Source organism: Cibotium barometz, chromosome 6 (genome assembly GCF_041138505.1).
Source record: "Cibotium barometz isolate CiBa-2024 chromosome 6, ASM4113850v1, whole genome shotgun sequence".
Taxonomy (NCBI): Eukaryota; Viridiplantae; Streptophyta; class Polypodiopsida; order Cyatheales; family Cibotiaceae; genus Cibotium; species Cibotium barometz.
The window spans coordinates 8,768,586-8,781,916 of NC_141051.1; positions in this window are offsets into that span (position 1 = coordinate 8,768,586).

Consider the following 13,331-nt stretch of genomic DNA (forward strand, 5'->3'; position numbering starts at 1 on the left):
AGACATCAAAAGGGGGTTGGGGGAGGAATTCTACATTCTACCCCACTTAAAAAACGCGAGATGTCCTCATCTCGCAAACTGGGATAATTTCGCAAGATGCACGAATTATTAGACTTAGAGAAAAATTTAAATCAGGATTAACCACCAAGAAAAAGTCTCAAAGAGAGCAAGATTCAAGATAAGAACAAGATTTAAACTTTATTCATTCTCGGAACCTATACAGTAAAGATAGAAGAACTCTTTACACTTCCATAAGCCCGTCCATCATATGATCACAAAAGCAGCACTCACAAGCTGCGCATATATAAGGTAACTCATCTATGGGAATAATTCTGTTGGTTATTGCTGCACCTATTTCAATGGTATGAGGTGATCTAACAAAAGGACCTCTGAGAGGTAAGCCAAAAACGGGGTAAAGGCATATCTTCTCATGAGGAAGAAAACACGCCAGTAAGAAGACCCGCTCAGAAAACCCAAGATGTCTTGATCTCATGACGTAGTAGTATCGGGGACCCAAACCCAAGGCTTCGATAACCATGGCCAAGCGGACATTGTTACGAAAGTGCTGCTGACCCCAGGGTGTTACCCTAGTTATGTTTTGATAGGTCCGCCATTTGGTCTGCGCTACAGAAGTTCCTAGGTGAGGAAAAAGTGAGCGCTCATACTGCTCTATAAAATCCTTCTTCACAGATTCACTTGCGTCTTGAAGGTGAGGAATCATTATGGATAAAACTAGTTCTTGTTGCCAAGCCATGAAGGAGATTAAGAAAGAAAGGAGATCGATGGAAGTAAGATTACTGTGAGCGACAAGTAAAAGTTACGACTTATATAAAGGAAGGAGCTAGCGTAACTTAGAAGCCAACGGTAACTTGCCACTGAAGTTTTACTGTTTTTTCATGATTTGGGTTTGACACATTTTTCTATAGAAGGCATTAAGAATTTTGAGATGAAGAGATAATAGAAGCTTGTAGGCTAAGTCACCTACTTTCATTGAATTCAGATATAAGGCTCACAATATCTGGGGGATAACTTCATATACTCCCCAAGAGATAAAGAACTTCTTTTGGGCCGTACTCGAATGAAGACCAAAACCTTGATATCCAAAACATCGATTCTCACTTCTGAACTCATTGTTCTGAATCCTTAAAACAGGTGGAACTCCTGAGAAGTATTCTAGGGAAAGGGTCTTTCTTTCTTAAACAGAATCTTTCTTTTATTTTAGAGATCAAAAAGGGAGATTCTTACTCTTGTATACCTCGAAGGCTGGGGAGGAATCTTACAATAGCTTTAGGGTAGACCAACGACAACCGATCGATTGGTGACAACCAATTAAACCTCATAAGATCGGCGAGACAACCGATTGATTGGTAACAACCAATCAAGCAAGAGAAAATACAATTCCATCACATTCACAGCAGTAAACAAGAGAAAACAATCTTTTCAACTTGAGATTACGACGATAAGACATTCTTTAATAAAGCATTTGCCATTGTTATATGCCCTTCTGGTTCTTTTTTTAGGCAAGTGTTTGTGTAGGATTTCCCGATCTTACTAGGTCGCGTGATGCAATGGTCTATGCAAAACTTAAAGAGCGTTTCTTATGTGGATGATATTGACGGGCAGTAGCAGTGCCTGCACAGCGACGCTGCTTGGTCCGGGAGGGACATTGCTTGGTTTGGCGGAGATGTTGCTTCGCATAATTACAACAACTCATCCTTAACTCCGCATAAGTATTTTGCTAGCTCATCGGGTCCACCCATCCATAGGATGGTGCCATCGGGGCATCCATCCACCCACTCACCCAATCATTTTGTTACCTGATTTGGTCCCGTCACACTGTGAAACATATAAAAACGGGTCCTTTAATTATTTCCCATCACTGATTCATTCAGACAGTTCTTCCAAAATAGTAGAAAACAAACACGGTCATAACGTTATCACTTGCTCATTACATTATTCACGTGCTTCCAAGCAACCCTTGCACACCAGCATGGGCGACATGGTTCCTGCGGTGGCAATTATTCTTGGAGGGGTCTAGAACTCCGAACATCACTCACTCGCTTGGTGAAGAATACTAAGTGGGTCCCCAGCTCCCTCATCCTCGATGTGGTGGTGATGTTTAAAACTCTGAGTCTCCACTGAGTCCCACATGCCCCCTCGAGGGGCATGTGCCCCTTAGCTGGCTTTTACTTGCACCACTTATAAGTGCCCCTCGCACACACCCGGAAGCAAGCAGCTCATCCACCTACATATGGGTCCACCAACTCCGAGCATCTAGCGGGTTGCTCCCCCAAAGCGGGATAGCTTTAGGGTAGACCGACGACAACCGATCGATTGGTAACAACCAATCAAGCAAGAGAAAATACAATTCCATCACATTCACAGCAGCGAAAAAGGAAAAAACAATCTTTTCAACTTGAGATTACGATGATAAGACATTCTTTATTAAAGCATTTGCCATTGTTATATGCCCTTCTGGTTCTTTTTTTAGGCAATAGGTCGTGTGATGCAATGGTCTATGCAAAACCTAAAGAGCGTTTCTTACCTGGACGATATTGACGGGCGGTGGCAGTGCCTGCACAGCGACGCTGCTTGGTCCGGGAGGGACATTGCTTGGTTTGGCGGAGATGTTGCTTGGTTCCGCGATGTTACCCACATCCTTAACTCCGCATAATTACAAAAACTCTTTGCTAAAAATGATGTGTGTGAGGACTCCACCCAAGTGAGAATGAAGACATATATATAGATATACATCTTAAGGTCTAGAATCACCTTGAGGCTACTTACCTGCTCCTTACAGTTTCCTTGTGTAGAGAACCAACAAATTGTTTCGGTCATAACTCTCTCATAAAAACTCGGAATATAGTCATGTAGCCAGCCAAAAGAACCCGAATGCATCTGGTCTACAAGACGGCGGCGTGGGGGTAGAATAGTAGGTAAAAACGTCTGTATATAGCCACAAACGTGCCATCTTTAGAAATGCTTTGCTTTTCCATATTTTTAGTGTGCATGGACTCTAAATGTGTAAAAGTACTCTAAATATGACCTGCTATCACCTAAATTCAAAATTATGCTTTTGGCAATGTTTCTCTCTTAATGGATCTATTCTTATCTTCTCATTTCTTTTCAGATTTTAGGAACTAATGATTTTACTCTATCACTTTCTCAACCTTTTTAGCCTTATAGTCTCTCTCGATGCGCACTCTCTTTCTTCTTGAAAACTATATTAAAATAGAATCCTCACATGGCTTGGGAGGGATGTTACATTCTCTCCCCCACTTATAAGATTCAAGATGTCCTCATCTCAAGGTAATCTCTAGGTAAATCCCTCTCTCTCTCTCTCTCTCTCTCTCTCTCTCTCTCTCTCTCTCTCTCTCTCTCTCTCTCTCTCTCTGCGTTGTCTTTATTATTGATATATAGGTTAGGGAGAGCTCTTCTTTCTAATCTTGTTCTCTGAAAGATTGGTCTTTCCCTTCTGATCTAGTTGCGGATGATCTCGATAGGAAAGGGTAATTTTCCTATCGATGACCTTGTCATTGGCATCTAAAATGTCTTCCTTCTTTAAAGGTCCCGATGCGATGTCTACGAGTCGAAGATGTACTCTCTAACCTTGTTATCCCTATTTCTTGACCTTGATTTTGCTCTAGCTCACCATTCCTCTTATCCGAGGGTGGGCTTGACATTTCTCTTGAATTAGGGGTCCTCTTCCTGATCAACATGGAAGGACTCACGTCCTTCTGGACATTCTATATTAAAAGAGAATCCTCACATGGCTTGGGAGGGATGTTACATTCTCTCCCCCACTTAAAAGATTCGAGATGTCCTCATCTCGAGGTAATCTCTGAGTAAATCCTCCTCTCTCTCTCTCTCTCTCTCAAAGTGGTATCCACACTAGGTAGAAACCTTCTTTTATCTAAACATTGTTCCTACTAAGAGCCTTCTCTCATATATCTACCTCATTTTATTGAACTTCCAGAATGCCTTCATTATTCTGAAGTGATTTGGCTTTATTATCCTAAGTTCATGCATCCGTGTACACTTTTATATGATGTGAACCGATTCTTCTATTATCGCTGATCCTACCTTATGAATTCCTTATTCCATACTCCCATGTAATATGGTACTTCCCAAATTGCCATGGAAAAATGTAAGGAGATCAATCCTTTATGCGATCTAACCTATGACAGCAAGATGCATAACCCTACTAGCATTGTCTTCTAGAATACCTCTATTCATCATGTACATTACTTCACATGAATCTTGCACCAACAATCAACTTCTGCTTACTCATAGAAACACTTGTTAAATTTGGCTATCTTTAACCCATCATATCTATAATCTATATCAAAATTTCTAACTCTATCTCTCATTTATAATCTTACCATAATCTCTATAATACTTCCTAACATAATCCCTATGCTAATCTCTAGTATACTCCCTCTAACATATTCTTAATTAAACTTTAATTAAAGAATCAATGATCTCTAGCTTAATTCAAAACAATCATAACTTGGCCAACCACTTCCTAGTTTGGATATCCTAGGCTCTTGGATTGATATAGGCCTGCCCATCCTATTGGGTTACCCCTTTCCTTCATAACTTGGCCAACCACTTCCTAGTTTGGATATCCTAGGCTCTTGGATTGATATAGGCCTGCCCATCCTATTGGGTTTCCCCTTTCCTTGATTGGGAAGAGAAGGGTCCTGGGTTAGTTAGGGAAATCGTTTCTCATGTGTTCATGTTGTTGACACTTAAAGCGTTTGTTCTCATGGAAAAGCTCATTGCGTTGTCTTTATTATTGATATATAGGTGAGGGAGAGCTCTTCTTTCTAATCTTGTTTTCTGAAAGATTGGTCTTCCTTCTGATGATCTCGATAGGAAAGGGTAATTTTCCTATCCGATGACCTTGTCGTTGGCATCTGAAATGTCTTCCTTCTTGAAAGGTCCTGATGCGATGTCTACGAGTCGAAGATCTACTCTCTAACCTTGTTATCTCTATTTCTTGACCTTGATTTTGCTCTAGCTCACGATTCCTCTTAGCCTGGGCTGGACTTGACATTTCTCTTGAATTAGGGGAACTCTTCCTGATCAACATGGAAGGACTCACGTCCTTCTGGACACTTCCCATATAAAAAACTTTATCATAGTCTCTGGCCATAATTATGGCTTCTGAAATGGAGGATGGCTTGGTAATTCTTGACTAGGTTAGCCAAAGGCGGATCAAGCTTCCCCATGAATCGATGGAGAAGAGTTACATCATCCATCTCTGGAGAAAATTGGAGAAGTTTAACAAAAGTTTGGTGGGATTCCTCTAGGGTCTTCCTTTCATGGGTTAGCTCCAAAAATTCATTCATTTTGAATCAAAATACTCGTCCATGGACTCTATCCAAGCCTCTACTTCTTCTCCCAAATTCCTTCGTTCACCTTTGAATACCCATATCAAAATTTCTAACTCAATCTCTCATTTATAATCTTATCATAATCTTTATAATACTTCCTAACATAATCCCTATGCTAATCTCTAGTATACTCCCTCTAACATATTCTTAATTAGACTTTAATTAAAGAATCAATGATCTCTAGCTTAATTCAAAATAATCATAACTTGGCCAACCACTTCCTAGTTTTGATTTCCTAGGCTCTTGGATTGATATAGGTCCGCCCATCCTGTTGGGTTTCCCCTTTCCATGATTGGGAAGAGAGGGGTCCTGGGTCAGTTAGGGAAATCTTTTCTCATGTGTTCATGTTGTTTACACTTGAAGCATTTGTTCTCATGGAAAAGCTCATTGCGTTGTCTTTATTATTGTTCATGTGTTCATGTTGTTTACACTTGAAGCATTTGTTCTCATGGAAAAGAGCTCATTGCGTTGTCTTTATTATTGATATATAGGTGAGGGAGAGCTCTTCTTTCTAATCTTGTTGCCTAGCTCATCGGGTCCACCCATCCATAGGATGATGCCATCGGGGCATCCATCCACCCACTCACCCAATCATTTTGTTACCTGACTTGGTCCCGTCACAGTGTGAAACATATAAAAATAGGTCCTTTAATTATTTCCCATCACTGATTCATTTAGACAGTTCTTCCAAAATAGTTGAAAACAAACACGGTCATAATGTTACCACTTGCTCATTACATTATTCACGTGCTTCCAAGCAACCCTTGCACACCAGCATGGGCGACATGGTTCCTGCGGTGGCAATTATTCTTGGAGGGGTCAAGAACTCCAAACATCACTGACTCGCTTGGTGAAGAATACTAAGTGGGTCCCCAGCTCCCTCATCCTCGATGTGGTGGTGATGTTTAAAACTCAAAGCCTCCACTGAGTCCCACATGCCCCCTCGTCGAGGGGCATGTGCCCCTTAGCTGGCTTTTACTTGTACCACTTATAAGTGCCCCTCGCACACACCCGGAAGCAAGCAGCTCATCCACCTAGATATGGGTCCACCAAACTTCGAGCATCTAGTGGGTTGCTCCCCCAGAGCGGGAGGATAGCTTTAGGGTAGACCAACGACAACCGATCGATTGGTGACAACCAATTAAACCTCATAAGATCGGCGAGACAACCGATTGATTGGTAACAACCAATCAAGCAAGAGAAAATACAATTCCATCACATTCACAGCAGTAAACAAGAGAAAACAATCTTTTCAACTTGAGATTACGACGATAAGACATTCTTTAATAAAGCATTTGCCATTGTTATATGCCCTTCTGGTTCTTTTTTTAGGCAAGTGTTTGTGTAGGATTTCCTGATCTTACTAGGTCGCATGATGCAATGGTCTATGCAAAACTTAAAGAGCGTTTCTTATGTGGATGATATTGACGGGCAGTAGCAGTGCCTGCACAGCGACGCTGCTTGGTCCGGGAGGGACATTGCTTGGTTTGGCGGAGATGTTGCTTCGCATAATTACAACAACTCATCCTTAACTCCGCATAAGTATTTTGCTAGCTCATCGGGTCCACCCATCCATAGGATGGTGCCATCGAGGCATCCATCCACCCACTCACCCAATCATTTTGTTACCTGATTTGGTCCCGTCACACTGTGAAACATATAAAAACGGGTCCTTTAATTATTTCCCATCACTGATTCATTCAGACAGTTCTTCCAAAATAGTAGAAAACAAACACGGTCATAACGTTATCACTTGCTCATTATATTATTCACGTGCTTCCAAGCAACCCTTGCACACCAGCATGGGCGACATGGTTCCTACGGTGGCAATTATTCTTGGAGGGGTCTAGAACTCCGAACATCACTCACTTGCTTGGTGAAGAATACTACGTGGGTCCCCAGCTCCCTCATCCTCGATGTGGTGGTGATGTTTAAAACTCAGAGTCTCCACTGAGTCCCACATGCCCCCTCGAGGGGCATGTGCCCCTTAGCTGGCTTTTACTTGCACCACTTATAAGTGCCCCTCGCACACACCCGGAAGCAAGCAGCTCATCCACCTACATATGGGTCCACCAACTCCGAGCATCTAGCGGGTTGCTCCCCCAAAGCGGGATAGCTTTAGGGTAGACCGACGACAACCGATCGATTGGTAACAACCAATCAAGCAAGAGAAAATACAATTCCATCACATTCACAGCAGTGAACAAGGGAAAAACAGTCTTTTCAACTTGAGATTACGATGATAAGACATTCTTTATTAAAGCATTTGCCATTGTTATATGCCCTTCTGGTTCTTTTTTTAGGCAATAGGTCGTGTGATGCAATGGTCTATGCAAAACCTAAAGAGCGTTTCTTACCTAGACGATATTGACGGGCGGTGGCAGTGCCTGCACAGCGACGCTGCTTGGTCCGGGAGGGACATTGCTTGGTTTGGCGGAGATGTTGCTTGGTTCCGCGATGTTACCCACATCCTTAACTCCGCATAATTACAAAAACTCTTTGCTAAAAATGATGTGTGTGAGGACTCCACCCAAGTGAGAATGAAGACATATATATAGATATACATCTCAAGGTCTAGAATCACCTTGAGGCTACTTACCTGCTCCTTACAGTTTCCTTGTGTAGAGAACCAACAAATTGTTTCGGCCATAACTCTCTCATAAAAACTCGGAATATAGTCATGTAGCCAGCCAAAAGAACCCGAATGCATCTGGTCTACAAGACGGCGGCGTGGCGGTAGAATAGTAGGTAAAAACGTCTGTATATAGCCACAAACGTGCCATCTTTAGAAATGCTTTGCTTTTCCATATTTTTAGTGTGCATGGACTCTAAATGTGTAAAAGTACTCTAAATATGACCTGCTATCACCTAAATTCAAAATTATGTTTTTGGCAATGTTTCTCTCTTAATGGATCTATTCTTATCTTCTCATTTCTTTTCAGATTTTAGGAACTAATGATTTTACTCTATCACTTTCTCAACCTTTTTAGCCTTATAGTCTCTCTCGATGCGCACTCTCTTTCTTCTTGAAAACTATATTAAAATAGAATCCTCACATGGCTTGGGAGGGATGTTACATTCTCTCCCCCACTTATAAGATTCAAGATGTCCTCATCTCAAGGTAATCTCTAGGTAAATCCCTCTCTCTCTCTCTCTCTCTCTCTCTCTCTCTCTCTCTCTCTCTCAAAGTGGTATCCACACTAGGTAGAAACCTTCTTTTATCTAAACATTGTTCCTACTAAGAGCCTTCTCTCATATATCTACCTCATTTTATTGAACTTCCAGAATGCCTTCATTATTCTGAAGTGATTTGGCTTTATTATCCTAAGTTCATGCATCCGTGTACACTTTTATATGATGTGAACCGATTCTTCTATTATCGCTGATCCTACCTTATGAATTCCTTATTCCATACTCCCATGTAATATGGTACTTCCCAAATTGCCATGGAAAAATGTAAGGAGATCAATCCTTTATGCGATCTAACCTATGACAGCAAGATGCATAACCCTACTAGCATTGTCTTCTAGAATACCTCTATTCATCATGTACATTACTTCACATGAATCTTGCACCAACAATCAACTTCTGCTTACTCATAGAAACACTTGTTAAATTTGGCTATCTTTAACCCATCATATCTATAATCTATATCAAAATTTCTAACTCTATCTCTCATTTATAATCTTACCATAATCTCTATAATACTTCCTAACATAATCCCTATGCTAATCTCTAGTATACTCCCTCTAACATATTCTTAATTAAACTTTAATTAAAGAATCAATGATCTCTAGCTTAATTCAAAACAATCATAACTTGGCCAACCACTTCCTAGTTTGGATATCCTAGGCTCTTGGATTGATATAGGCCTGCCCATCCTATTGGGTTTCCCCTTTCCTTGATTGGGAAGAGAAGGGTCCTGGGTTAGTTAGGGAAATCGTTTCTCATGTGTTCATGTTGTTGACACTTAAAGCGTTTGTTCTCATGGAAAAGCTCATTGCGTTGTCTTTATTATTGATATATAGGTGAGGGAGAGCTCTTCTTTCTAATCTTGTTTTCTGAAAGATTGGTCTTCCTTCTGATGATCTCGATAGGAAAGGGTAATTTTCCTATCCGATGACCTTCTCGTTGGCATCTAAAATGTCTTCATTCTTGAAAGGTCCTGATGCGATGTCTACGAGTCGAAGATCTACTCTCTAACCTTGTTATCCCTATTTCTTGACCTTGATTTTGCTCTAGCTCACGATTCCTCTTAGCTTGGGCTGGACTTGACATTTCTTTTTGAATTAGGGGAACTCTTCCTGATCAACATGGAAGGACTCACGTCCTTCTGGACACTTCCCATATAAAAAACTTTATCATAGTCTCTGGCCATAATTATGGCTTCTGAAATGGAGGATGGCTTGGTAATTCTTGACTAGGTTAGCCAAAGGCGGATCAAGCTTCCCCATGAATCGATGGAGAAGAGTTACATCATCCATCTCTGGAGAAAATTGGAGAAGTTTAACAAAAGTTTGGTGGGATTCCTCTAGGGTCTTCCTTTCATGGGTTAGCTCCAAAAATTCATTCATTTTGAATCAAAATACTCGTCCATGGACTCTATCCAAGCCTCTACTTCTTCTCCCAAATTCCTTCGTTCACCTTTGAATACCCATATCAAAATTTCTAACTCAATCTCTCATTTATAATCTTATCATAATCTTTATTATACTTCCTAACATAATCCCTATGCTAATCTCTAGTATACTCCCTCTAACATATTCTTAATTAGACTTTAATTAAAGAATCAATGATCTCTAGCTTAATTCAAAATAATCATAACTTGGCCAACCACTTCCTAGTTTTGATTTCCTAGGCTCTTGGATTGATATAGGTCCGCCCATCCTGTTGGGTTTCCCCTTTCCATGATTGGGAAGAGAAGGGTCCTGGGTCAGTTAGGGAAATCTTTTCTCATGTGTTCATGTTGTTTACACTTGAAGCATTTGTTCTCATGGAAAAGCTCATTGCGTTGTCTTTATTATTGTTCATGTGTTCATGTTGTTTACACTTGAAGCATTTGTTCTCATGGAAAAGAGCTCATTGCGTTGTCTTTATTATTGATATATAGGTGAGGGAGAGCTCTTCTTTCTAATCTTGTTGCCTAGCTCATCGGGTCCACCCATCCATAGGATGATGCCATCGGGGCATCCATCCACCCACTCACCCAATCATTTTGTTACCTGACTTGGTCCCGTCACAGTGTGAAACATATAAAAATAGGTCCTTTAATTATTTCCCATCACTGATTCATTTAGACAGTTCTTCCAAAATAGTTGAAAACAAACACGGTCATAATGTTATCACTTGCTCATTACATTATTCACGTGCTTCCAAGCAACCCTTGCACACCAGCATGGGCGACATGGTTCCTGCGGTGGCAATTATTCTTGGAGGGGTCTAGAACTCCAAACATCACTGACTCGCTTGGTGAAGAATACTAAGTGAGTCCCCAGCTCCCTCATCCTCGATGTGGTGGTGATGTTTAAAACTCAAAGCCTCCACTGAGTCCCACATGCCCCCTCGAGGGGCATGTGCCCCTTAGCTGGCTTTTACTTGTACCACTTATAGGTGCCCCTCGCACACACCCGGAAGCAAGCAGCTCATCCACCTAGATATGGGTCCACCAAACTCCGAGCATCTAGTGGGTTGCTCCCCCAGAGCGGGAGGATAGCTTTAGGGTAGACCAATGACAACCGATCGATTGGTGACAAACAATTAAACCTCATAAGATCGGCGAGACAACCGATTGATTGGTAACAACCAATCAAGCAAGAGAAAATACAATTCCATCACATTCACAGCAGTAAACAAGAGAAAACAATCTTTTCAACTTGAGATTACGACGATAAGACATTCTTTAATAAAGCATTTGCCATTGTTATATGCCCTTCTGGTTCTTTTTTTAGGCAAGTGTTTGTGTAGGATTTCCCGATCTTACTAGGTCGCGTGATGCAATGGTCTATGCAAAACTTAAAGAGCGTTTCTTATGTGGATGATATTGACGGGCAGTAGCAGTGCCTGCACAGCGACGCTGCTTGGTCCGGGAGGGACATTGCTTGGTTTGGCGGAGATGTTGCTTCGCATAATTACAACAACTCATCCTTAACTCCGCATAAGTATTTTGCTAGCTCATCGGGTCCACCCATCCATAGGATGGTGCCATCGGGGCATCCATCCACCCACTCACCCAATCATTTTGTTACCTGATTTGGTCCCGTCACACTGTGAAACATATAAAAACGGGTCCTTTAATTATTTCCCATCACTGATTCATTCAGACAGTTCTTCCAAAATAGTAGAAAACAAACACGGTCATAACGTTATCACTTGCTCATTACATTATTCACGTGCTTCCAAGCAACCCTTGCACACCAGCATGGGCGACATGGTTCCTGCGGTGGCAATTATTCTTGGAGGGGTCTAGAACTCTGAACATCACTCACTCGCTTGGTGAAGAATACTAAGTGGGTCCCCAGCTCCCTCATCCTCGATGTGGTGGTGATGTTTAAAACTCAGAGTCTCCACTGAGTCCCACATGCCCCCTCGAGGGGCATGTGCCCCTTAGCTGGCTTTTACTTGCACCACTTATAAGTGCCCCTCGCACACACCCGGAAGCAAGCAGCTCATCCACCTACATATGGGTCCACCAACACCGAGCATCTAGCGGGTTGCTCCCCCAAAGCGGGATAGCTTTAGGGTAGACCGACGACAACCGATCGATTGGTAACAACCAATCAAGCAAGAGAAAATACAATTCCATCACATTCACAGCAGTGAACAAGGGAAAAACAATCTTTTCAACTTGAGATTACGATGATAAGACATTCTTTATTAAAGCATTTGCCATTGTTATATGCCCTTCTGGTTCTTTTTTTAGGCAATAGGTCGTGTGATGCAATGGTCTATGCAAAACCTAAAGAGCGTTTCTTACCTGGACGATATTGACGGGCGGTGGCAGTGCCTGCACAGCGACGCTGCTTGGTCCGGGAGGGACATTGCTTGGTTTGGCGGAGATGTTGCTTGGTTCCGCGATGTTACCCACATCCTTAACTCCGCATAATTACAAAAACTCTTTGCTAAAAATGATGTGTGTGAGGACTCCACCCAAGTGAGAATGAAGACATATATATAGATATACATCTCAAGGTCTAGAATCACCTTGAGGCTACTTACCTGCTCCTTACAGTTTCCTTGTGTAGAGAACCAGCAAATTGTTTCGGCCATAACTCTCTCATAAAAACTCGGAATATAGTCATGTAGCCAGCCAAAAGAACCCGAATGCATCTGGTCTACAAGACGGCGGCGTGGCGGTAGAATAGTAGGTAAAAACGTCTGTATATAGCCACAAACGTGCCATCTTTAGAAATGCTTTGCTTTTCCATATTTTTAGTGTGCATGGACTCTAAATGTGTAAAAGTACTCTAAATATGACCTGCTATCACCTAAATTCAAAATTATGTTTTTGGCAATGTTTCTCTCTTAATGGATCTATTCTTATCTTCTCATTTCTTTTCAGATTTTAGGAACTAATGATTTTACTCTATCACTTTCTCAACCTTTTTAGCCTTATAGTCTCTCTCGATGCGCACTCTCTTTCTTCTTGAAAACTATATTAAAATAGAATCCTCACATGGCTTGGGAGGGATGTTACATTCTCTCCCCCACTTATAAGATTCAAGATGTCCTCATCTCAAGGTAATCTCTAGGTAAATCCCTCTCTCTCTCTCTCTCTCTCTATCTCTCTCTCTCTCTCTCTCTCTCTCTCTCTCTCTCTCTCTCTCTCTCTCTCTCTCTCTGTGCGTTGTCTTTATTATTGATATATAGGTTAGGGAGAGCTCTTCTTTCTAATCTTGTTCTCTGAAAGATTGGTCTTTCCCTTCTGATCTAGTT